This window comes from Serinus canaria, chromosome 2 (assembly GCF_022539315.1).
Source record: "Serinus canaria isolate serCan28SL12 chromosome 2, serCan2020, whole genome shotgun sequence".
In the NCBI taxonomy this organism is placed as follows: domain Eukaryota; kingdom Metazoa; phylum Chordata; class Aves; order Passeriformes; family Fringillidae; genus Serinus; species Serinus canaria.
The window spans coordinates 77,265,094-77,292,039 of NC_066315.1; the positions used below are offsets into that span (position 1 = coordinate 77,265,094).

General features: G+C 42.8%; 1 protein-coding gene across 1 annotated transcript in view; it reads left to right on the plus strand.

Moving 5' to 3' along the window:
- Positions 1 to 26,946, plus strand: part of MYO10 (myosin X) — a 162,900-nt gene that overhangs the window by 35,680 nt on the left and 100,274 nt on the right. The window lies entirely within an intron of this gene.

Here is a 26,946-nt window from a genome sequence, read left to right on the forward strand (position 1 = left end):
AAGTTTTTACTTGTGTTTAGGTGGAACTTCCGGTGCATCAGTTTCTGCTGGTGTCTTTTTTTGTTTGGCACCACCAAGCAGAGCCTAGCTCCATCCTCTTGACATCCTCCCTTCAGATATTTATACTGATTAATGAGGTCGTTTCATAGTTGCCTCTTCTTGAGGTTGAATAGGCCCAGCTTCCTCAGCCTTTCTTAAGGCTGTGAATAAAAGAGATTCTCCAGACTCTTTACCAAGATGTCTCAGCTGGACCTGCTCCAGAGGCTCCACGTCTCTTGTACTGTGGACTCCAGAACTGCACACAATAGTCCAGATGTGGCCTCACCAGGGCTGAGCAGAGGGGCAGGATCACCTCCCTGGACCTGCTGGCAATGTTCTTCCTAATGTGTTCTAGAATACCATTAGCCTTCTTGGCCATAAGGACGCAGTGTTGGCTCATGGACAGTTTGTTGTCCACCAGGGTCCCTAGATTATTCTGTGCAGGACCCTGCACTTGCCTTTGTTGAGTTTCAGAAGGTTCTTCTCTGCCCAGCTCTCCAGCGTGTCCAGGTCCCTCTGAAAGGCTGCACAACCTGAAGTATCGACCTCTTCTCTCAGCTTTGTGTCAGCAGTGAGCTTGATAAGAAGGGACTCTATTCCCTCATCCAAGCCACTGATGAACAAATTAAATAACACTGAGCCCAGTATAGAACCCTGGGGGGACACCATGAGTCACAGACCTCCAACCAGACTGTGTACCACTGATCACAGCCTTCTGGGATCTGCCACTCAGCCAGTTCTGAATCCATTCTGCTGTCCACTCATCCAACATAGCACTTACTGAGTTTGCCTATGAGGATTTAGTGAGAGACAGTGTCAAAAGCCTTGCTGCTGTCAAGGTAGGAATATCCACTGCGCTCCCTGCATCCATCCAGGTAGTTGTTTCAGCACAGGAGGCAATCAGTCTGGTCAAGCATGAGTTACTTTTCGTGAACACATGCTGGCTAGTCCTGATCACATTCTTGACTCCTTTGTGGGTTGAGATGGCTACAGAATGAGGCACTCCATCACCTTTCCAGGGATTGAGGTGAGGCTGCCTGACTGATAGTTTCCTGTGTCCTTCTTGCTCCGTTTGAAGACTGGGGTGATTTCCAGGAACCTCCTGGCTTGTTTGCTGTGTAGCTTTCCAGCAGATGTCAGGGTAGTTAAAGCCCCCGCCATGTGATTTTGAGGCTGCTGTAATTTCCTAGAAGGGCTCACCCACCTCCTCCTCCTGGTCAGGCAGCCTGGAGCAAACACCCGGAGTGTCAGCCTTACTCATCTGCCCTTTTATCCTGACCCATAAGCTCCTGACTGGCTCATCATCCACCCTAAAACAGAGCTCAATACATTCCAAGTGCTGCCTCACCAAGAGGGCAACTCCACCACTGTGCCTTCCTGGTCTGTCTCTCCTAAACATTCCTTTGTGGCAACATTCCACTGTGGGAACTACCCCACCACATCTCCATAATCACAATAAGATTGAAGTCTCACTGACAAAGGTGAGTCACATCTATGCCAGCATGCCTGGCACTGCACAGGCCATTCTGTTGTCAAAATCCCCAGAATTATGGTGGTGACACCAGCTGTGCATTTTCTCCCTGTGTGGAGGGCACAGTGGGAAGCTAAAAGGTTTGTGAATAAAATATTAATTTTGTATGACCTGAATGTGCAACTTGGTTTTAATAGTTCTTTCTGTTGCCTCTCCAGTCAGTTGCTATGATTGTGTCTGACAAAGCTGAAGTAATGCTGCTGGGTGTGAGAGCCTTGTTCCACATATGTTGGTGAATATGTAGTTTACTGGAGGAAGGTGGCCTCTCCAAGGTTGTAGTCCCTTACAATAACAGAAAGTTGGGGCTGGCACATGGCCAAAGAAATAAAAGCATGTCTTTCAGAGACAGAGAGCCCTTGCTTTCTTTACATGCCTTTCTCCAGGCAGGAAAGGAACCAGACAGAATTGCAGAGTGGCTTTTGATGGGCAAAATGTAATATACTCATGATTAAATTGCTGCTGTGCTGGCACTGTGGGATGAAAATTATGGAGAAACCACATCAGTGAAGAAGGGAAGAGCTGTGCGTGTCATCTGTCTGGACTTCTGTAAAGCCTTTGACATGGAACCCCACAACATCCTTCCCTCTAAATTGGAGAGATAGGGATTGGATGGATGAACTCTTTGGTGGATGAGGAATTGGTTGGATGGTTTCATCCAGACAGTGGTGGTCAAGAGGTGAATTGGTGACAAGGATGTGCCTTGGCATTCTGGACTGGGACCAGAGCTGTTTAATGCCTTCATCAACAGCTTTGGCAGTGGGATAAAGCACAGCCTCAGCAAGTTTGCAGATGACACCAAGCTGAGTGCTACAGCTGACAAGCCTGAAGGATGGAATGCCTTCCAGAGGGACCTGGACAAGCTTGAGAAGTGGGCACATGCATGTACTTCATGGAGTTCTATGAGGGTGGGTAGAAGGTCCATGCATTTGGGTTGGGGCATCCCCTGGTATCCATACAAAATGATTGAGAACAGCCCTGCCAAGAGGGATTTCAGGGTGCTGGTGCATGAACAACTGGACATGAGCTGGCAGTGTGTTGACAGCCCAGGAAACAAATTGTATCTTGGGTTGTTATCAAAAGCAACATTGCCAGTAGATCAAGGGAGGGAATTCTGCCCCTCTACTCCACTCTCCCAGAGTGCTGTTTCCAAGTCTGAGATCCCCTGCACTGAAAGATCATGGACCTGTGGAGCCATGGAGGAAGGCCATGGAAATGATCAAAGGGATGGAACACTTCTCTTATGAGGTCAGGCTGAGAAACTTGTGGTTGTTCAGCGTGGAGAAGAGAAGGCTCCAGGGGGACCTTATAGCACCTTCCAGTACCAAAAGGAGGCCTGCAAGAAAGCTGGGGACAAACCTTTCAGCAGGACCTGTTGCAGTAGGACAAGGGGTAGTTTCTTAAACTAAAAGAGGGTAGATTTAGGTGAGATTAAGGAAGAAATTCTTTATTTAGAGGGTTGTGAGGCGCTGGAACATACTGCCCAGAGAAGCTGTGGATACCTGAAAGTCTTCCAGGTCAGGTTGAATGGGGTTTTGAGCAACATAGTCTATTGGAAGGTATTCCCCCTTGCAGCAGGGGGATTGGACTAGATGACCTTTACTGGTCTCTTCCAGTCCAAGGCATATTATGATTCTGTCATCCTTTTCTCTTGCACCAAGTTATTGGTGGCCAGGTTATTGGTTCTCAGATTTGGGATGTTTCATATTTTGACTATTTTTACTGCAATTTGAAGTCAGGTTAAGTGGAAATGCTAAAATTGTCTCCTCTGTTGGAAATAAAATAGGAAGGTTCCATCACATTAAAGCATTGCCATTACATTTGAGCTACAGTGTAGAAAGGCTGTTGTGTGTGTTGTTGCACTAACATCCTCCAGGAAATGTCATCTTAAACACAACTTTCATCTTAAACACAAACTCTCTTCAGCTCCTAGTATGAATCACATGCATGCTTGCATGGGAGACTACCTGTAATTTTCACAGGATTTTGTAATTGGATGTGTAGCCATAAAGAGCCTGGCTTTTAGAAGTGTTTTGAGCTGCAAAATCCTTACACTTAAGGGAACCACAGATGCACTTGTAAAAGGGACAGCTTGCTTTGGTGCCCTAGAAAAGAATGGCAGACCTAGTGCTGACATCCACCAGCAGATAAGTTGTTTATCGTGTTCTGTGTGCATGTTGTGTGTGATGTTACTGTCTTTCCTCAGTGTCCGTAATGCCAGCTGAAACTTCAGGTAGTATGGAAAACGTCTCAAGTCTTTATCATGATGCCATCCAATTGATTGCTTAGAAAACCCTGGTGTTATAAACATCACTGGGCAAAAGATTGCCTCCTTTATTTGGACGTGCATGTGTTAAAATCAGGAGGTGCAAAATGGGAAGGACATAGGGATTGGCCTTCAGACCTGTGATGTGGCATTCCAGCTCCTCAGCAGGTCTGAGCTGGCAGCTGCACAGCCAAAGGCATAGTAGACATTCACTGCATTTGATAACTTCAGTCGTTTTCAGGGCTTATGGTTTCAGGAGTGGACTTTGTGTGTAAAAGGACTGTGCTAGCTGACATTGGTCATTTATTATCTTTTCTCACATTGCTTTTCCTGCTGTGCTTTAGACCATCTTCCCCTTGCTGTTTGGTTACCTATGGGATGCAGAAGGTGAAATGGAACTGAGATAATGCTTAACAATTACCTCTGACTGTTTGGCAATCCCTGCAATGCTCGATATCACTTTGAAAAACCAGAGAGGAGAAGCAAGGGATGAGGTTGCAGAAATGTGGGGTGATGATGCTTTTTGAAGCGTGGTTGGTGTATTGATTCCCACATCATTTTGACAGCTGGAGCTCATGTTCAAGTCTAATGACAAACCGATGAAAACGTTGGGAACTTATCAAAGCACAGCATTGTTATTCATCTCTGATTCAGTAGCTTCTACTAGACTTTGCACTTCTCACCTTACCACTGAGCATTCTGCATGTCTTCCTGTGACATGATTGGCAGGGCAGTGGGACTGGGAAGCTCTGTTGCTGGAGCCGGTTTTGTATTTTACTTATATGAGTCTGGACTTCAAGTCTTTGCCAATGTCAATTTGCAGAATTATTAATTTTTCATATCACAGTACATTGCTTCTTAATTTTTTCTTTCTGTTCTCTTGTGAGTTGCAGAAATTCATTTGCCACAAAAAATCTGTAGCACCATGCAGTTGTATGCTGAAGGGGTGGTTGTAGGGAATCCTACCCAGTGTGAAGTTAGGATTATATAAGGTATTTTAACAAGCTGCATAGCAATTTCTTGATTATCACATAGATATAATTCCTCCTCAAGTGTTCTTGTATATATTACCTGAGTGTTACAGTTAAACAGTTCATTTGCTCATTATCATTATAGACAACTGTGATACTGTTTCCTGCTGTTGTCATCCTCTGTGTGAGATGGTTTTAAAACTAGCTGATTTGATGGTCTGTGGGAAATTTCCAATACATGAGATATGGTGTACTAAAATGGGAATATCACATTGTAAGTTTGGATTTCCCTGAGCAAATAGCAATGAAAAATTCATAGCTCTTTATGAAAAGAAGAAAAACGTGGCACTGTATGGGGGTAGATGAAAACCTCATTAAATACAAGGAGGGGAAGAGTACGTCAGGCCTGTGTTTCAGGACCCTGGCCCAAGATAAAGGAGTGGGAGATGAAAGGTGTGACCTCCCTCTTAGCACACATTCTTGATGCTGGGCTGCAGCTGGCTCTGGAGTAGCTCTCCAAAGCTTCCTGCAGGCTGGCCTTCAAAACAGGGAGTCTGCAGTGACTGGAAAAGCTACCATATGCAGACAATTCACATGGTAAATATGTTTCCCTTTATAAGCACAAACCTCATGGTTTCCAGAAGAGAAGATGCTGTACTCATTTGCTAGCCGGTGAGTGGGTCGGTTGTGTTGTTTGTTTTTCTGTTGCATTAGTGCGGAGAGCTGGTGAAGGGCTCTGTCTTGGATGTTTTGGAAACACCACGTCTATGACTCTACTGTATTAATACAGTATATTCCTACTTAGTAGGAATATATTATGTCAATGAAGTCTATGAACATTTAGAATTTAAAAAGTAGGTCCTAATCTTTCCTTGTGTGTTTAGATGGACATTCATATACAAGATGACATTACAGTTACTGAAATTTTTTTCATGTTTGAGGATATTTTTGCTGCATTTATTTTTGGGGTTAAAATTATTTCTTCCTTAAAGGTTTTATTTACAAAAGCATACATTTCCTCATTGTCTTACTGTATTTTTAATGAAGTTGTGTGAGCTTATAAAGTATTTACGTGAATGTTTAAATAAAATCCTAAAAGCCCTGCTGTCATTCTGTGCTTTGTTTGACATTACTTACTTGTGTATATGCAGTAATCAATGGTTCCATTGAGAAAAACCTCTTTCCAGTTTCTATCCTTTTTTTTTTCTCTGAATACTGTGAACTTTATTTCAGATCAAAGAGGACTACATTGTGCTCCTGACTTGTACAGACACACGTGAAGCTGTCTGCAGTGAAAGCATAGATAGCAAATACAAAAAGCTTGGGGGGGAGTGAAATCTTTCAGAAGAGCTGTGTTGTTTTGCATGGCATTGATTTCAAGAACATTTTTCGAGTCACCCTAATAGGACTCTCTACTTTTTCTTCCATTTATACATCCAAGTATATATAAAAGTAATGCCAATAAATATATAAGATATATAGTCAGCACTCTGAATGTATACTCTGTGGATTAAGGACTCTTTTTTTTTTTTTTTTTAAATGCAATATTGCTGTTGGTATAAGTAGCACTGTGTTTAAGCCTTTGAGAATTGTGGAATTCCAAAACAGCACCTGAGAACACACATTTTTAATGACATTTATTCCTTTGTATATGTGTAAGACATAACTAATGTATGTGTGTATAGGGGAAATCTTATCTGAACTCATCCAGGGAGAAGTAAAAGTTGAATCAATTGCTGCAAACTGTCCTCAGTCTGACAGTAAAATTTCAGGATTCTTAATTGCATACCTACTTAGCTGACTGAGAGAAACTTTTACATTGAATGGTATAAATAGAAACAGCTGACTGATAATATGCAAAAAATGTAGGCTTTTTAAAAACAGATGTCATATTTCACCAGTAAAGACTTTGTCTGTTAAACCAGCTTTCAGTGAATTTTCTTCACAAAGAAGTCCTTCACAGCATGGTGTTATGTCAGCAAACAGAGTAGAACTTGGTATCCTTAGTTTCAAATCAGAGGCACCTGTAAATGCTTTGGGCAGCAACAAAAGTATTTTTTCCTGTGTGTTTAAGTTATTGCAACTCTTCTGCAGCATTTCTGCATCTCAGGAATTGGAAGGCTACAGATGTTCCTTGTTAAACACAGCTCAAGTATGTTTTCCATGGAGGTTTTCACTTTTTTTTTCTCTTTCTGGTTTGAAGGCTGGGAGAGTTTCTCATCGTGACCTCATTCAGAAGTTGTAGACCTGGGCTTGGTTTGAGGTTTGGGGTTTGTTCTAACTGGTTTGGTTTTTTTTTGGGGGGTGGGGGGAGGGGAGAAGGGGTTCCTTTTGTTTGACTTTTGAGTTAGCAATAAGATTATGTTGACGTTACTGTGTGGTTATATCAGGAGAGCTCATGTTTCCTCACTTTTGGTTTAAAATTAAAAAGAAAGCCCCAAATGCAGGTAATGGCTAAGCATTTCTCATAAGGACTCTTTTCTTCGCCATGTGTCCTTTCCCACCCTCACTTGGGACTCTCTTGTGCTGGCCTTTGCTGTTGTGAGGAGCCCTTTTCAACAAGAGTCTTCCGTTCATATTCACAGGGCATGAATAACACCACTGAAGTTACTTGGCTTAAGTTACTGAAGTCAGTAGGACTGTTTATCAGTAAATGCTGTGTTTGGCTGCATCCACAGCTCATAGGATCAGGCATCAGAGAAGTAAATCCTTCTGGACAAGGATTTTCTTAGCTAGCATTGAAATGCATCTTGATTGCTTCTAGCTCTTCCCCACGAAGGCCTAAAAATATTTCCAAACAGTGATTTTTTGGACATTTCCCTGAATTCAATATCTATTACCCTTCAAATGCACATTTACAAGGGAGCATTTTAAAGAAGCCCTTTGTGAGCTCCCTTGTATATACAGCCTCTTAAGAAAATACACAAATATATGCAGTGGGCTTTGGTCTTGGCTACTCTTAGCGTTAAATGAATCCATCTCTTTTTGCAAACCTTATTTATGAAGACTTTTATGCTTTTTAATTTAATGATGCATGTGAAGGGTAGTGACTACTGATTCCGGCCATTGGGTAGCTCGTGTGTGTGTTTTGGGCAGCAGATCTCCTGCCTTTGGGGCTCAGGGTCAATGCCAAATTCAGCAGCTTTACAGCAGGAAATCAGATTCCATCTGTCTAAACATTGTAAAGTTCATTTTATTCTCCAGTCAGTTATATTTGGCTTGCTTGTAATAATTCTACTGGTTAGCATACTTAAAAAATCTTGCTGCTGTGGCTATTAGCATGCTAATTTCTTGGGGGTTTTTTTTGTGCTTTGGGCCTTTCTTACTGTTGTCGTTTTTAAGGGATATGTGTGGGAGTTTTGGGTTTGGCGGATGGTGTGGGGTTGGGGAGAGCCAGAAGTCGGCCAGAGCGCCTTTTAGTGCTCAGGATTTATCTTCTGTGGAGAAGTGTTTACATCTTTATGTTGGATGTCAAAGTTCAGCGACTCTCGCTGCAAGCATCTGTTGGCGCGCCTGTAAACAGAGCTCGTGACAGATGTGAGCCGGCAGCTTCCTCCGGGAGCATCCGCAGGGAGCCTGGCCTCCCTGCCTTGCACAACTGCACTTGGCTGTCCCCGGGGCCCTTTGGTAGCCCAGCCTGTGGGGCATCTCCTGGAAGGAGCTGCGAGGAGGGGTGGCCGTGCCCCGCTCGCTTGTGCTTGCTCCATCCCGCGCTCTTTGCGGGAAGGTGCCGGTGAAGCACGCGACGTGGCAGAGGCTGCACGTGCCCTGCAAGCCCACGTGTCCCACGGGCCCACTGAGCCGTGCCACCCCAGCCCTCCTGGGAAGTATTTAATGGAGTGTAACTGCAATGCACAAAAGCCTCCCCTTGCCTGGTAAAGATTTCGTGCAACTGCAGCAAATGTTTTCCTTAATGGAAATGCTGCTTCTAAACCCCAAGTTACTTGTCAGTACCGTGTTTGAGTGCTGGTTCAAGTGGAAGCACTCACAAATTGAACAAGTGTTTCCATGTGTGCCATCTTCTTTTACTTTTTAAATACTTGCTAATTGGAAAAATCATTAATTTGGGTCTCTTAAATTCTCCAACATGCAAATATTAAAAAGGCGTTTAATTATGCTGAAAGAAGCAATATCTGTATCAGAGAATATTTTTCTGCCTTTAATTCACAAGCTAATTCAGCTTGACTTTTTATCCCTTAATATCAAGGGTGATATTTTTACGTGACTGCCATTCTCTGAATGTTTGTTAAAGCGTAATAGGGAAAGCCTCTTTTTGTGTGCTGTTTTCCCTGAACTATGTATTCATTACATAAAACATGCAGAGCAAGTTATGAATTACTTCTTGGATGTGTTGCACATGTTCTGTCCTTACTTTTTTCCTGTTACTTCCCTTTCTGCCAAAACCACTATCAGTGTGATTGATTTCAGGAAGGGGAAGGTTTTAATCCTGAAGTGAAATTTTTAAAAGAAAGGCTGAATTGTAAAAAAAGAACACCAATGCAAAATAAAACAAAAGCCTAAAACCAAACCCCAAAACCCATCCCAACTGCCAGACCAGGGTGATTATATTATCCCTGCAGAATGATCTTTCAGGCTATCAGCGTGTGGCCAGTTTTGGTCAGAAGTCAGGGAGTTTGCAAGTGAGCAGTCAGGAGATTTCTAATGCACAACTGATGGGGGCAGGAGGGCTGAGCAATGACCATAAATAACTCCCTTAACGTTGGATTTTCAAGGGTTTTGTTCTGTGCTGCCTAAACAGAACAGTGGTGTTTGCTCTAGCTTTACTGAAATTAATTTGTTTGGCATTAGTGTGGCCGTTGTTAAGTGTTTTCCTACCCATATAAATTAAATCTTTATGAACAAAAGCATTTATCTGTGAGCAGAGTTGTTTTATGCTTTTTATAAGACCTGACTGAAAGCAGTTGGCATCTGAGATGCTGACAAAGAGGTACTTTCTGCATCCCCCCTGGTTTGCTGTGGCCACGTAATGGGTTGTGGCTACGTAAACAGTTGAGATGTCAGTCTTCTCTCTTGCTTTCTGCAAAGAAAATCCAAACCATCTGTCTTTTTTTTGGTGCCTTTATTATGCTTGTACTAAAGATAGCAAAACTGCTTTGTTTTAAGATTAAAGCAGATGTACACAGGCTGCCATATTAATTTCTTTTGTAAGGGAACACAGTTCAGCTGTTCACAAAACATGGGAAGGAATTCAGGCAGCATCGTGCCAAAAAATGATGACAACAATGAATCTGTAGCTCCGTGATGAACAAGCTTGTCACTTCGGTTGTTCCCCTGTTCCTAAATTCCCTTGGATGTGAGGCTGGTCTCATTGTTCAGCATTGTTGGGGTTTTTAGGAACATATGGTTTAGGTTAAGCACAATTACATGCGGGGATGCTTTGCTCTGCAACAGGGCATCGCTCAGTTTTGCTCTGGTGAGGCTTTGTACCTTACAGTGCAGATAAATGGTGGGTGGCCCCTGAGATTTTTACTTGGAGAAATGAGTTGAGCAAAACACAAGTGGCCTAGAGCACCCTATTTTTTATTAAATGGATTTTGAAATTTCATTGTTTTTTTTCATTTTTTTAAATTAAAAAATCAAATGACTGGATAATTCTGGACAGGATTTTATACAGTGATGACTTCTGAGAAAATGCTAGTGCATGTGCAAGCACCATTTAAAACAGTTGGTAGTGGTGTCCAAAGGCCACCATCTCTCTCTCCTTTACAGTCAGCCCCCTGGGAGCCACTGTTTGGAAGAGCCATGTCCCATCCCCACCCCACTTCTCCATCAGGGACTGAAGACTGCACTTGTGGGTTTGAGATGTGAAAAACCTTTTTTTTTTTTTTCCATTGCTATTTCAGGTCATTGGAATAATTTATAAAGTGTAGCTGTTGGGCAGGTGTGTGGGGTACTGCATTAGGTGTGCTGGTGATCCCAGGCCATGGGCTGGATAGCAGGTATGGTGAGGTGGAATAATGAATCTGTAGGAAGGGAGACTGTGTCTACTGGTAGCTCCTCTGGGGAAGGCTGCAGAGCCTCTGGCTGCATGGTGCTGGTTCTGTAGATGGAAAGCTCATTTGATCTTTGCCTTACCCTGTGGTCACTCAAGCAGTTCCTGAAATCTGTGTTACCTCTGTGTACCAGAGAAATACAGAAACAAAGGGGAATCTTCTGCAACTCCAGGTATCCTTCACTATGCAATCTAACTTAAAACAAACTAAATCTGAGCAGCCAGACTGGTGTTTCAATGCAGATCACTCTCAAAGCCTGATGTTTGAAATACTGTTTGAAAGATGAGGTACTTCTTGCAGAGCTTCAGGTTCTTTAAGCAGGCAACATAGGAGCTTCCCTTTGTGATAAGATGTGTCATTGCACCTTTGGGAGCCTCATGACATTTGTATTCTTGAGCATTTCAAAGTGACTTGTTTGAAAACGTCAAGAGTTCTCATGAGAACACAATCACAGCAAGATTTCCCCTAAAGCATTTCTGCAGTGTGATAATAAACTCTTTCAGTGTTAGCTGCAAAAGGAAATTTAAGCGCTCTTTCATAGTGGTGCTTTTATTTATGCTAAACCAGGGGAAGAAAATGTTAGTGTAGGTCATGTGTCTCCTCCTCATCCAGCACTCTTTATTTTGTAAAACAAGCCAGGTCCTGTTTAGCATACACATGGTGAAGCTGAGAGACGATTTAAGGAGATTTATCTACCCAAGCTGACTTTACCAAGAACAGTCACAAAATGTACATGGAGAAAACCCCTCTGTCATACCCTGGAGAGCTCAGAAATGCTGCAGGGCCCCTTTTTGCACTGTAGAAAAAGCAGTGTGCTGCCCCTTTGCAGCTGGGCGGTTGAGGTACACACTGGAGAGGAGAGGGACCTGTACCAGGGGGAGCAGTGCCAGTTGTCTGTAAGGAGCTTCTGGATGTTGTGGGGTTACAAGGATGTGTACAAACGGGGGTAGAAGTAAAGAGTGTTTCCTCAAAGCACCCTAGTAGTCTTCCTCATTCATTTTTTTGTTCGTTTGAGGGGGTTTTTTTGTGCCTCCTACCTGCCCTTTGTTCTGTCTTCCATGCATGGGCTCCTGTGCTTTTATTTGTTTGGTGTCCCCAAGCTTCTTCTTCAGATTTGGTTCCCATTCATCATTCATCCTGCTTCTTCATCCCTGCAGCATTGCTCTCTGCTTTTCTCTCCTGTGTGCATGTTGGGGCACAGGGCAGGCTGGCAGTTCCTGGGGCTGGGAGCACGGGATCTGTCTGGGTGGGTGATGGCCAGACCCACTGGGCTCCCCAGCTGGAAGCAGGGCAGCAGGGAGACCTCACTGCAAAGGCAGCAAACCTCAGCACAGCAGCAAGCCCCACGGAGCCTCCTTCAGCTCACGGGGAACACAAGGATCAGATGGCCTTTTCATCCTCCGTTCCAGGCTCTGGTCAGGGACAGCCTGAACAGCGAGCGGCATGTTGGAGCTGCCAAGGAAGCTCCAGGAGCTCCTGCTCAGCAGCATCTAGAGCATGCCGAGGGCAGGAGGCCTTTCCCAAGGTGTTTGGCTGCTAAATGTCTGAGCCTCGACTGAAGGCTTGCTGCAGGATTTTTTCTCCAGTGATTTGTAACTTGTAGAGCTGATGACTTTTTCAGGAAAGATAAAATCTTGCCTCTTGGAAACAGTTGTTCCATTTTTAAATTAAACGTTCCTCTCCAAAGAATGTCCTGGGAGAATGTTCATGTATCAAATCACCGGAGTTATTGTAGGCCTGAATGACACAAAAATACTGTTTTGCCTGTGATGATAAAATAAGCTATTTGAAAAACCATGCATTTCTAGTGAGATGTGTACCTGCCACTGAATACTTTGTCTCAAGCTTTCCACATGTAGCAGAACCGGGAAACAGATTTGGGAAAGAAGCAATCTTAATACGTATAAACGACACAAGCCTATAATGAAAACAATTACATGTATTTTACTGCTGATTCTTTCTCTCTTGAAAGTGTGTTTTTTCACTAGCATCAGCAAGGAGTTCGAATTAGCAGAAAATAATAAATCCATTCTATTATTAATGCTGCTTTCAGGCAGGCATTTAATATACATTGAAATCTGATGGTCAGACTTCATTGGCGCTATCAGTGCATCATTAATGGCTTAAATGCAATTAAAGAGGGCTTCTGTCACCACAAGATTTGCCCAGGAAATGTAAAGTCCTGACAAGGATACTTCAAGGTCTGCTAGGCATTTGAGATATGTTAATGTTTTTCCCATGTCCTCAGAGGGGGGGACAAGAGGGCAGTATTGCTGCGTGATCAGGAAAGCAAAGGGAGCGTGACAAAGGCTCGGTAAGTCCAGCACATGAGCATGTAGTTCTAGGAAGAATGTGATCACTGCAATGAGTTTGTGCATGAACAAAACCCTTGATGTGGGTACAGGCTGCAGCCAGCAAAGACTGTGGGGAAGGTGAACAGGAGGCCAAGAAGCATAAGGCTGCTGGGGGTCCATTTTTTCTTAAGCAGTACCCTTGATTTTCTTCTGGGCATTTTTAAAAATGCTTGCCCTACATTCCCCGTGTGTGACTGTGTTAACAGATCAGACCAGACGCTGCTGTGAATATTCAATTACTCCAAATTGATTGCTGATCTCTGTTAATCCCAAGCATGCTGACAGCGTACGTATCAAATGCATTTGTTCACATTTCAGAAATGAGCAGAGCTATTGCAATGCAGCGCAGTGTCTTAATGCCCCCAATATGCTGATACAGCTCTTCTGGAAAGTATTGTCATGTATGTTGTATAGATGGTGAAATGGGGAATTGTGTGTGTAGGTGCTCACGGCTATATATACGTGAACTGTTTCTTAAAATCAATGGACTTAGAATGTGTTTACTCTGCATCACCTGCAGGTCCATATCTGCAGAAAAAATGGTGGACAACAGTAGCCTACAGAAGTTTTCTGAGTGAAGGCTTGATTTTTCAGTTATAGCTTCACTCTGATGCTGGATTAAAGCAAAACCCGGGGCCTTGGCTAAAGAAAACACAGTCAGGTAGAGTAGTATTCGACTTGTGGTATTGATAAGCTCCACAGATGCACTTTGAAAAGTCCTTGAACATTGCTACTTGAGTCAGTGCTGTTTGAATATGAAATCCTTAAATCTGACTCTCCACAAGCTGAACAAACAGCGTACTGTACGTTATGTCCTCAGAGCAGATTAGGCAGCTTGAAGTCAACAAAGATTCAGACACCACAGAGATTCAGAGCTGCGGAAGCTGCTCTCAAGTCATGCATTTTTTGCATAACTTCTAACTTGTGTACAACGTGATGCTCTTATCAGTTTTAGTGTGGATGTTATGTAAATACTAAGCACCTTATCACATGTGGTTCAAGGCTGCAGTTACAAGCAGTGCTTCCTCTATTTATGTATGAAAATGGAAAGAAATGTTTTATTAGAAGTGTGCAATTGAACAGCAAACCAGGGACAAGCATTACCACACTGACACTTGTAAATCAAACTCACCTTTGAAGTGATAGCAATGGGAAACACTAGCCAATTCTCTTTTGTCAAGAAATTTCTAAAGGGACAGACTAATTTTTATAATGGAAGATGAAATTAACTGATAAGGAAGCTGTTGGAACCTGGCTCAAGGTTTTTCAACACTGGTAAGTGGTATCTTGAGCTATTAGGACCTATGAATTAATGGTGCCAGACTTTGCCATGTGAAAGGGAATCCAGTCAGCCTCTTTTCCTTACACAGCAGAGGTTTTACCTCTGTTTTTAGTGTGCATTTGTGGTTATTTGTCAGTGATCAAAATACAGTAGTAGAAATGTTACTCTGAAGTCAGTGTCCTGTCACCTCCATAGTAGCTCAAGTGTGGAGGGATGCTGCATTTGCAGCAGGACACAGCAGAAGCAGGTGAGTTACTGGCTTAGGTAACCCCCTCCCAATCTTATCATTAACTTTTCTTGGCAGGCGTAACAGGCAGTGGCATAGGTTGACAAGGAAGTGAGTTTTCTCGGGAAGTTATAGCCAAAACAAATAGTGGTCAGATTTGAATACTGACACCTGGTGTAACCACTGAAGACATAGACACCCCTCTGAGAACACAGGTGGTTAAAAGCAGAAGATTCCCAGAGGCAACCAAGCACAAGTTACATGTGAAATAGCTGTCCTCTGTATTTCCAGACTTACTTCCCAGTCCAAAATACTCTTGCCTTTTGAAAGAGTTGGTAAGATGATGGACAAGTGTAAGAAAAATCTGGATGCTAAGATAGTAGTTTTATCTGCTCCTGTAATTAAGATTTGAGCACTTGTAGCTTTGTTGAATCTCTGTTTTATTTGAAACTAATTTGGTTTCCAGTCTGGCAGGAACTGTCTCCTTAGTGTCAGTTTTTTCCTTACCTTCCTTGGCACAGAGCATGCTTTCCAGAGACCAGCGTGTTGTTTCTGTCTAGTGAAGGCACCCCCACTATGCTGATGTAGCTCTTGAATCATACAGCTAGCAGCATGCATATCCCCAGAGTGAGTAACAGCTCTTTGCAGTACATGTGTAAATATTTACATCCATTTCCCTCCCACTTGGTAAAGCACTCCATTTTTGTACAGTACAAAGTGCTTTGTGTACAGAAGAAAACACATTGTTAGTTGGTCGGGTTTGTTTTGAGGGGGCGTTATGTTTATTTAACAGAAGGCTGAACGAGTTGCAGCATGCATTTTGTGGGGTAGTCCTGCTTTCATCCAGTTTCACAGCTGGCCCGGCAGATTTATGATGAGGTGAGGGACTTCTTCAAGGTCAGACAGTGAATCAGTGGTTGGGTAGAACCCCGGGTCCTGCTGACTCCAGCACTTTGTTTAAAAGTTCCAAGCACACAGCTCTGGCTTTGAAAATTAATGCAGAAAATAAACCAAACTTATCCTCAGCCCCACAGTAAATTTCAATAAACAAATTTTGTGGGGGCTGTTAATCTTATTTAAAATGAGCTTGATTGGTACTGAGAAGCTCAGACCTGTCCTTGCAGTAGCAGGGAATTCTGGAAATTATTGTGGTGCTTCTTTTCCACTCTTTGAAAAGGTTTGAGTGCTTAAACCCACAAATTAAATGCAAGTAGATGTGTGCATCAGCTGCTGCCGTTTTATCTTTGTTGCAGAGCAGTAACACGTGAAGATCCTCATCCGTTTGTTACACTTCTGTACCAAGTAGGGCATAAAAGCACAAGTGACAAACTTTTAGTGCCAAAGCCATTGGAAAACTCATGGAAGGTTTAGGTTGGCATCTCGCTGTGTTGCAGTCACGTAGGGTGAGCTGCAGCAGTGGGGATGGCTGGGGCTCCTGCTGCCAGCCCTGGCAGCAGCTGTACTTGTAAGGAGCAGGTGCCTCCCTGGCATTTTCCTTTACAGGAACAAGCAGTATGGCCATTCATGTCACCAGAGGGACCAGCCCTTGCTGCCCTGGACTTGCAATAGAGAGGTTCTTTAGGTTTAGAGCTCTCTCCAGAGCTTTTTTTGTGCTTGTGATTTTAACTTTTTCCAGCATTTCTATAGATGCCAGGTTCTGGCTGTTGCCTTCAGCCAAGGGCATCACAGGATGCTTGGTGACTGAGGTGAGTTTGTGAATGCTGTTTGCTAATTTCCAGTTATGAAACTTAACAAGTGATCTGCATTTCTGTTAGACAAAAAAATTATGAGCCTACCACTGGAAAAACAATTAGTGTCTGTGTCAGCACAGGTTTGCCAGAAGCAGAGCATCTTGCTACGTTGTCCTGACATGTCTGCTGAGTTTGGAGTCACCCAGAGTGGTGGGACTTCCATGATTTGTCAGCAATAATTCCAATTTCCCTTCCTTTATGCTGCTTCATCTGAATTCACACTTGACTATCCATGTCTGAATGTAGAAGACCTCGTGAATAAAGTCTGGAAAATGTAGCAATGATTTTTTTTTTTAAAACTGTTTTGGTTTAGATTACTTTCTTTGCTTTCTCGGTAAGCTGTATTTTGAACAGGCATGTGGTTTAATTTAATTTTCTCATCAAAATGGGCTGTTGCAAACTTCAGGTCTTAAAACTTTCTTTTGTTGTGTATTGACTGCAGTATTCCTGAGGCACTTCTTTGTGCTTTTATTTTTTGTCTTCTACATATGGATGCAAATGGATATATTCAATTCAGTTCTTTTATGATAACTGAGTTCTGGCCTTGATTTGAGTTCCTCTTATCATTTGTGCCTGCTTGCAAAAGTTAGAGCATGTCAGAAAAGTAAGATGTGCTCTCACTATCTGTCTGATGCAAGGCAAAAATAAAATCTCCAGCTTTATGCATTTAATAGTAAATTAATAGAGATCTTATCATTTGTTAGAGATGTATATTACTAACCTCAGCTGAAAACTTGATGTGTGGTAGGAAATCAAGCTAATACTTGCTCCATCCATTAAAAGGAGCAAGCACAGCAAGAGGCCAGGATAATGAGATGAGTATAAAGGGAGCAATGAATTTTACTATAGTTTTGAAAGCTCATTATTGAACAAGAGGTTTGTGAAGAGGCTTGGAAGAAAAGCTAGCTCTTGCTGTTGGAGTACAAATGGACTTTGAACTTTCTTTTAAAAGATCTTGAATCTGTTACAAGTTTATTGAACTACTTGGTAGTGGTAAGTGTCAGTTTTGGTCTCTGAGCTCATGGAAAACTTAGTTTCTGGGTGCATAAATTTAGTAATAAAAGGCCTGTTATTTACTTCTTGGTTTGTGTTTGACAATACGTCTGCAGGTCAAAAAGAAAGACAAACCCAAAGCACCCTCAAATTGTATTCTTTGTTTGTCTATTTCATTTGAGAAGAATTGCAACTTTCTTTAATTGTAAATAGTCTGAAACAGGTCTGTGTCCATGGGAACATAAGCATTTTTCTTAATAGAAAATACTAACAAATACACCCCATGACACTTTTCAGCTCCAGTAAGTTTAGCAGCCATATGTGCAGCAGTTCTCTGGGCCGTACCTGCACTGATTTTCACGTGTGTTGGTTGGGTTTAGCCAGAGATCCTGTTGCCGTCCCTGCAGGGTGGATGTAGCCTGTGGTTGGCAAGGTGAGCCTCCAGCAGGGTGAAAGCTGTCTATCTGATGTGAGCACAGTGTGTGGTCAGTGGAGTAACCAGAATCTGCACTCCTGGCAGCCTCTGACCACTGGAATAAACATTTACTGGTTGCTGATCTGGATGCACTTCTTTGCCCAGCGATCTAGCGGCAGTGCTTGCCTGAACTTGTCTCAGCAGTGCTGTCTTCTGGGATCTTTAGACAAGATGGTAGTGTCTGACTAACATTTAAAACTCCTTTGTGTTTCAGGAGCCTACCCTGTGCCCTTCCTGCATGGCATATTTTGTGCCTCAGTAGCTTGAATTGTGGAATCTGTTTCCTGTGGTCAGTATCCCATTCAAAGCATCTGCCTGTAGTGTTATGCACTAAAAGGCTGTCTCTCCACTGGTTCAAAACATCTTTCAGAGATCACTGAGTTGACAAGGCTTTGCATGCTAACTCACATTTTGCACCACTGTTTAGAAACAAGTTGTCTTTTACCTCTCCTTTTCTTCACAGCACTTTTTCTTTCGAGGAAATGGATTGTGCAAAGTCAAAATAAAAATCTCTGTGTGGGCACTGCTACCACTGAAATTTCAGCTGATGTAGCAGAGTGGTTTCACTGTAGTGGTGCAGTTGTATGAGAGGAAGGAGGACATGCTTGCAGTTAGGTGCTGATTTTCTGGGGGCAGAACTGTTGTCAGTTTCTTCTCAGCTGGGCAAAAAAATTTCCTTTATGTCCAAGGACCCCAGGCCAGTCAGCATGGTTTTTTGTCTCAAATGCGCATGGAAAAGGGTCAAGTGATTTCAGAAAAAGCTGATACAGCTCTGTTGGAAGGGGTTTGACTTCAAGTTGCTGCCACTATAGTAGAGGGAAGGACTTTGCACTGCTGGAGCCCACAGCACCAAGGGAATGATTTTTGAGTTTTATTGCTTTTGTGTGTGTTTTAATTGGATTGAGCTGTGCCCCAAAGGGCCTGGAAAAACATTTTGGCAGATGTGCTAGCACTTCCCTGACTGTGTGGACAGCCTGCTAACCCTGGAACAAGTAACCCCAGTATCCCCATGAGCAAAAGAAAATTCACTGAAAATGCACCATCAGTGTAATCATGGCGAGGTCAAGGGCCTCAGCTGGGAAAACCTCATATCTGTGATTCACAGGAGGCATCAGCTCTGGTGTAGACCTGTCTTAATGGGAGAAGCCTCTGGTGATGAGAAGTGAATTTGTGTGGAGCCCAGTGGTTGCTTGCTCTCTGTTGGCAGCCCTGCGTATCTGAGAGCTTGAGTTACCGTGTAGGAGCAGACAGAGGGGATCAAAATGAGTGCTGCTTCAACTTCGTTATTGACTTAATCCCTTTGAGGAGTTCTGTGCCTGGCATGTGCTCTCTTTGGCTCATCCTCTCCAGAAGTGCATCCTGATAGTCCAGGTTAAACCTTCCCCTCACCAGCAGGCTTCCTCTGCCAGTAGCTGGGCTGCAAATACTGCTTCCCTGCCTGGGAACATGGAGCAGTGTTTATGGACAGTCTCGTGGTAGGGTGGAGTTTCTGTCTTTTTGTGCAACATCTGATAAGGGGACGTATTTTGGTCTTGGTCAGATCAGCTAAATCAAACCCTATTAAAAATTATAATTGAAATCAGGTGCTCTAATTTAGATAGTGGTAGGAACCTGTATAGCTTGCTTTTAGGGATGCTAAATTTCTTCCCAGCAGCTGTTGAATATTAGATATTAAGATTTGTGCTCAACTTCCAGCATCTGAGTTGCAGCCTTTTTGAGCCATTTCCTTCTCTGATAATTTCAGCTACAATGAAGCTTAATTTGGTGCTCTGGAAACTCCCATTTATGCCTATGCTTTTGTAAGTGCTCATTCTCTACGTATGCTCCTGTGGCGTGTTTTTTTCTTCCCACAGCAGGATAGTATTTTTGCAGAGACACACAAGATTGTGTATTTTCTGTTGAATCTGCAAAGCATGTAAAGTCTTGTAAGGGTAGTATCAGCAAATTTGTTGGTTTGACTGAACTTTTTCAGATGAGTGAAGCCCAGAATTGAGAACATCTAATATAGCAGTAGTTTTATATTCTTTACAACAGAGGAATCTCATAAGAATAACCTAATTTTAAAACTATAAGATTAATTTTTAAACCATACTAGGAAAAAAAAAACTTATCTGCCTGTCTAGAACTAAATGAAGTGTTGAGTAATTCCTCACTGGTGCCTCTGGATATAACTCATTGGAGGTCTTTGCAGGCTTTGCCTTGTTAGTTGTGTCTTGTTTCTCAGAGCATATTGTGACAAAAAGTGTATGAAGATACTGGTATAAAGATTTCTCCTTGAAGTTGTACTAGTGGCATGCAGATTTTTTCCCTCCCTCTGTGTTCTAACTGTGGCAAGCATAGACAGTTAGTCAAAGGCCCAAGTCTGGCCTTCAGTGCAGAACACTTGACTTTTGACAAGACATCGTGTCTCTTTAGAGTCCAGCTGTGCTGCACATGGTGGTGCAGTGGGAGCCAGTCTTGCCCTGCTGTGTCCACAAATGTACTTTACTCATCATTGCTTCATGAAACATCTTTCTTTATTGCTGAGGCTGTGTTTCCATGATTGCCTTGGTATTAAGCAGAACTACAACCACACTTGAACTTGGGTATTGGGTAGTACTTCTGTCCCACCTTTATGGAGCTGCCCAGATGTGTCCTTCCTATGGTCTTTACTTTCCACAGCACTGGGAGTGGATTTGCCTGAGAGTGGATTTGCCTGCATGATGTAAAATGTGATGGTACATGATTGGAGCCATGGGCTTCATGGCTCTTGGATGAGGATGAGCGAATTTGGGTTTCACACAGAGCATCACTAAACTCAGGCTTTAAAAATTAGATGGGCAAGAGTTGGGAGCCATTAATCTTGCACAGGAAGTGCCCACAGAGAAGTTTCCTCTACTAGTTTAAGTTAATATTATGAATAGCAAAAATCAATATCCAGATGGAAGGTAATGAATGCAAGATACTTTAGGGGGAAGGAAAGAGGTTTGCAGTATTTCAGGGCTCAGACTTTGCTAAATAGAAACTGAATTTAGGTATTTCTGGGTTTTCCTCTGTTGCACAGCTACTCACATCAAAAGATCATAGTGGTCTCTTTAGCTTCATAATCTTTGGCTGTAGGACTGAAGCATGGCAGAAAGAAACAATCTTTGGTTGTAGGAATGAAACAAGTTTCTAGAAACTTCTGATTTTATCTGCCGGGCTGAAGCTATTTGCAAAAAAATCATGGCACTGCCAGAGCAGGAGAGAGCTTATGTGTGGAACTGTCACTGTATTTAACAAGAGAACATAAGCCTAGGACTCAGTTCTGAAGCATGCACAGGTAAGATGGAACAGGTGAGAAAAATAATAAAATAATAAAATAATTTTTGTTAGAAAAGACCACAAAGATCATGGAGTGCAACTGTTAACCCAGCACTGCCATTGCTTGAATCACATTAGGTCAGTACTCCCAGGGAGAAGTGGCATTTAGCTCAGGCTCTGGGTAGCTAAATTAAATGGTTCATTAGGGCATCCCTTGTCTTCTAATCTGATGCTGTTTGTTCTGCAGGAGGATTTTTCAGTGTTATAGCTTGTATGCTCTACTGCAGTAGGTTCAGGCAAGTATACCCACCAGCATGTAAGTTACATGGAAAAATACACTCAGACCAACTCTGCAGTTTTTTTTCTTCTACATACCTTGCAGAAGAACTTGCCCTCTTTCTAATGAAAAAGAGAAGATGAGAAAAATTAAAGTCCTTGCTCATCTTGCATTCCACAGAAATCATAATGAACAGCATAAGGATCTTTGCAGGATCTATAGGAAATTTATGGTGAATAATTCTAGCATTTAGAGGGGTAGGGACTGGGATGTAAAAAGCCAAGCAACCCATACAATTCCCAGTGTCCTTCACTGCAGGGCATTAGGACTCACACCTGCCTGGGCTTATCTGCTATCAGGTCAGCTCTGTCCTGGGTGGACATTCAGCTTCATCCCCTGTTCTCCAAGCCTGTTTCATGTTCAGGTTTATGCACTGGTTGTTGTCCTGACAGGGAGATGGCACCCTCAACAAGATTGCGAATGTATAAGCTGCACCTATCTGGGGAGGTGAGAGGAGTCACATCTTTAAGGGAAGATAACATTGAAAAGGCAGCCTTTTGTTGCTAGCAGGGATCTCTAAAGCTGAGTTCTAAGATGTGTATTTATCAGAAAACACAGTAAAATAAACTTGTTTGAGTACTGAGAGTAGCCTGGGAAGGTAAATAGAGGGCGACACTATTCACTAGTCTATGAGATTGCCATGGCCATGTATCTCTCTCACAACCTTTCCTCCAATACAAGAAATCAGAAAAGGTGGTCCAGTTTTAATCTGTCTGTTCTAATGGGTTTTTAGTAACACAATAAGATAATCTCACTGTATTTAATGTCAGACTTCTGGCTAACCCTCATTTTAAGGAATATAAACTGGAGCTTTTACAGTTTCATGTGCTTGAGGTTTGTCAAAGTAAATTCAAAAACAAACAGCAGTATCCTTACAAAGACAGAAAAGTACTGGTGTGTTTTTCTTTGCAGCAATAGTTTGGGTTTTTCTTTCCAGAGCTATAAACATTATGGTTATGTGTAAAGCTACCACATAATTCTCTGAATATAAGACATCTTTGTTGTTTGTCTCCATTATTCTGACACAACTACTGAAGTAGTACTGTCCTTATTTGGGGTGGAAAAAACAGTGCTGTGAATTATTCTTTGCTGGTATCATGGGAACTATTTAATTGGGCTTCTCCAGCTTACACATACACGCTATCTGGTATGTGATTCAGCTGCGGTTTTCAAATGTAAGTGCAGGCAAGCTGTGGAAAATAAAATTGTGTGAAAATAAAATTGCACACACACCTTTTAATAAGGAGAGCCACCTTCATGTGTGTTCAGCTTGCCCTTTTGCTTCTTGCAGAGCAGGAGTTTTATAGTTCAAATGCAAACCAGCCAGTTTATATGCAGATTTTATGGGAGTAACATATAAAACAGTCTCTCTTTTCCTGCCAAGAGCAACTTCTTTCTCTTATCTATATGTAGTGCATGTTCTCACACATAAAGCAATATCTGTGCTGAGCTATAAGACTTATGACATGGCTTTGAAAAGTGTTGCCTCTCTCAACCACTCCAAGTGCCTGTATCTGTGGATCCATGCTCTGCAATGAGCAATTGGTGCTCCTGTCTCCTCACCAAGTTCTAGGAGTGCCACTTGTCCTTTTCTTCAAGAAAGTCTACCACAGGAATATGACCAAGACAACCTATAGTCAAACCTTCTATCATTCCTTTAAAAAATAAAAATTAAGATTTTGTATTTAACATTCACAAGCTTTTTCCAAGTGCAATGGAAGGAGATTCTTACCTGCATGATAACAGAAAATGAACAGTATTATATGCAATATTATCTCTAAGGATTTAAGAAAGGAGAACTTGTAGAGACTCTTAAGACAAAAAGAAGAAAAGGTCTTTTAAGGTGTTCTGTGAATTCTTGGGCTCCTGGGCCTGGTATATTTGTTCATGCTCCTTGTAATATTACCAAGCAAAAGAATGTAATATTGTTTTTCCCTAACCTAGACATATTAAAATTTAGAAGTGTTTTCATATTTGTACTTTAAAAATCTCCAAGAGGTCTTTGTACTAGACACTGTAAAACTTTATAGCTAAGAGGTAGGGTTTTTTTCTAAAAAGGTTTCAGTCAAAGAAAGAGCCCACTCTGGCATTTCTAACAATGTATGCTTTATTTGAGTAATAATCAAATTTACTGGTATGCATTTGAGAAAGCCTAAGTAATTGGTACCTGCCTGTGCAATCAGTCTGAGTATTGCTCCTGCAGCAGCCCAGGAGTGCACTGTGCAACCCCAGTGCAAGTTAGAAGGTCACTGTGCTGCTTGTGAATAAGCAATTTCTCTTTTTCACATCCTTTTCTGAAAGATTTTGAACTAGAGGATAAATATGAATTTATGCCCTTTCCCTTATTTCTGCACATTTTCAAAACAAGATACAGAAGGGTTTATTTATTTTTTTAATATAATACATTTTAACATATATGTATAGGATATGTTGACCTTTCTTTTTCCTTTTTTTGTTTTACTCCACTGCTTCCATCTTTCTTCACGGTGGTATCATGGTTGAACCACTGTGCAATATTCAGCTGGTTTTGCTGATCTTTAATCAGAGCAGTTGTTGGGCAGGGGAGGCCTGGGCAGCGTTCCCCCCTAAATGTAAATTGAAATACCATTAATGACCTGCCAGGGGCATTGTGACCCCTCTGACTCAGCGGGGGCTGGCATGTGGCTGCAGGAGCCCTGCGCCTCCAGCTGCACGTGGCTCTGAGGGACCTCAGCTGCCAGGGCCCAGTTGGGCTCTCGGGGTGTGGATCTGGGTTTCACTTTTGTAATGAAAAAGGCTTAACTGCCTTGGCTGCTATCTTGAGATACGTGCAGCTTGGTTTCATGCTTGTCCAAACCTGTTTTGTTCTTCCTGGCAGCAGACTCTCCCTTGCTGCAGCTAACAGTGCTGGGAAGGGCAGGGGGGATGGAGAGCCAGTCCCCAGTACGGGTTTGGGAAGTTTCAGATTTCCTTGCTGAACACTCTTGGTGGGCACCTTGTTGTGAGAATAACAGGAGAGCCCTGAGAGTCTTTAAGCTTTGCTGTGTGGCACAGCTAGCAAAGGGCCTGGGTAACTTTTTAGGAGGAATTCCTGGCTGAAGAGAGCGAAACAAAGCCCTGCTCCAACATTCTGGCTGAACAGTGGCAATGCTCACACTGACCCACAGTGCTTCTGCAGGAGCTGTCACTGGTCATCTGCTGGAGACTGCTGCTGTTGTCCAGGCACGCTGGTCCTGGAGAAAAGTAAGATTCCAAGGACAGAATATACTCCATAGAACTGTAAATAAAAATGGCTTTTTGAAAATAATGTTTATGATAATTTTTGTTGCTGAAATCTCCTTGATTAGTTAACCTATCAGAATATATTATTAAGAAGAGCCCAAGTTTTTGCTTACTGCATGGAAATTCATAATTATTCCAGCTATTTTCTCCTTTCTCCCACCTTTCACCTGTCAGTTACTATTTTTGCCAAGTCGCCTGAGCGGCGGTAGGAGCAGAGGGACCCCCTGCCCTCTGCAGTGACCCGTGGTTGTCTGCTGGTAGGGAGGCAAGGTCCCTTGCTCCTTCCCTCTGCAGACACAGAGTCTTTTGTCACAGTCCTGCTAGCAGGGCATGTGAGAGCAGTGCCTCTCAGGAGGGATTATTGTATATTATTATTGCACGCTTGGGCAGCCAACCCTGCAGTAATCAGGCACTGGCAGGTTGCTGGTCACAGAAACAGCACTGTGGATCTGTCTTCCGAGGTTCAGTGTCTGAGCCTCTGAGAAGAGGGCTTCACTGGGGTGCAGAGCTGAAGCTGATCTTCTCTTCATCTCTGGCAGTAAATCCATGCCTGCTCCATGAAGCTTTCTGCCGTGGCCTGTTGTCCCTTTTGGCACTGCCGTGGGTTGTGGTGAGCTCACTGTGGGGCCCAGGGAGGTCAGCAGGAAGGCTGAGTGAATGATCAATCCTTTCCTAGACCCAGGTTAGTTCTACACCATGGACTGTCATGTGCCTCTGGACCACAGGTGCTGGGATGCTGGTTAACACACGTGGGTAGGAGGAAGCTGTGCCCATGCTGTGTGAAGCCAGCTGAGATTCAGTTCCAGCCTGGTCTATGAGATAGGGCTAAAGCCTCTTCTGTCCCAAGGTGGTGCTGCCCCTGGCAATGGTTATGAATGGCACTGGCTAATTCTGTGTGGATAAACCATCTGTACTTATTTTTTTTCATTTGACCGTGCTTCTATGCTAGCAAAAAATAATTTGTTGATATTTAATGTGCCTTCTCAGGCAGCAGAAACTATTCTGTTGTGAGACACAGTGCTAACTCGAGTAGATTAAAAGGCAGCTTTGGACACCTGCTGAGAGCTGGTCTGTCACTGCCTACAGTATAATTACAATTACCTCTGCATGTCAGAGCCAGGCACAAAAGTAAGAGGAGGTCACCTCCTCCTGCAGTTGTTTAAGGGCACCTTCCATTATCTTAGGTCAGAACTGGAAAAAATCCCAGTTGCTGTTCAGCTGAATGAATGGCTGTAGTGACAGAGGGATTGGCCTTCTGTTCCTCCTCAGACAGCATTTTCCTGAAAGCCTGCTGAATTGTTTTCAGATCAGCACACATGGTAAAAGTCAACTTTGAAATGGCATAGCCTTTTTTGACTAGTCTGCTGTGGAAACTGTACTGTGTGCTTAGGTTTGGGGAAAATGCCCAGTGTTTCATGTTCACCTGCCATCATTCTGCTTTGAGCTGTCTCCATTGTGTTACGGCTCATCATGTCCATATTTGTCTTCATGGATAGATGATCTTAGGAGCTTACTGTATTCAGGGCTTCAGTTCCTCCCTTTCCCACCTCTTGCCCTCTCTCTCCTCCCCACAGTGTAAGTTACCATTGTACACCTGCAAGTTTTGGGGGAAGGGAGGTTGAGTACACAGTTACCTTGTTTAAAGGACCTCTTTGAGCTGCAGATAAAATATGCCCTTGGCTGTCTTCCTAGCAGTATAGCTGTGTCAAAACTTCTCACCCCAGGCAGCCTGCAGGAACAGCAAGTAGTAAAACCTGGCTTAATGAAAAGCCCCTCTGATCCTTTAAAGATGAGAGAAGAGTGAGTGAGGGGCTGATGTTCACGCCAGATCTGTACCCAGTTCCTGTTTTCTGGGCTTGAGCAACAGTGAGTAGTGCCAGGAGTGTGGGTGGGAGTGTGGTGTGCTGGGGAAGGGGAGAGGTTGGTTTGTCTTTACAAGGCAGTTAGGGATACTATAGAAGTAACATTTTGTAATACTGTAGGAAAAAAAAAAGATTAAAAGTTAACTTTTAAAAGAAATATAAAAGGGCTTTTTCTTCTAAAACAAATAATTCATGCTTCAATTTGGACTTAAACTTTCACAAGTGGAAATTACATTAAGTGTGTGTGTGAGGTTAGGTCAGATATTAGGGGCAGAATCTTCATTTAGAGGGTGGCTGGGCACTTG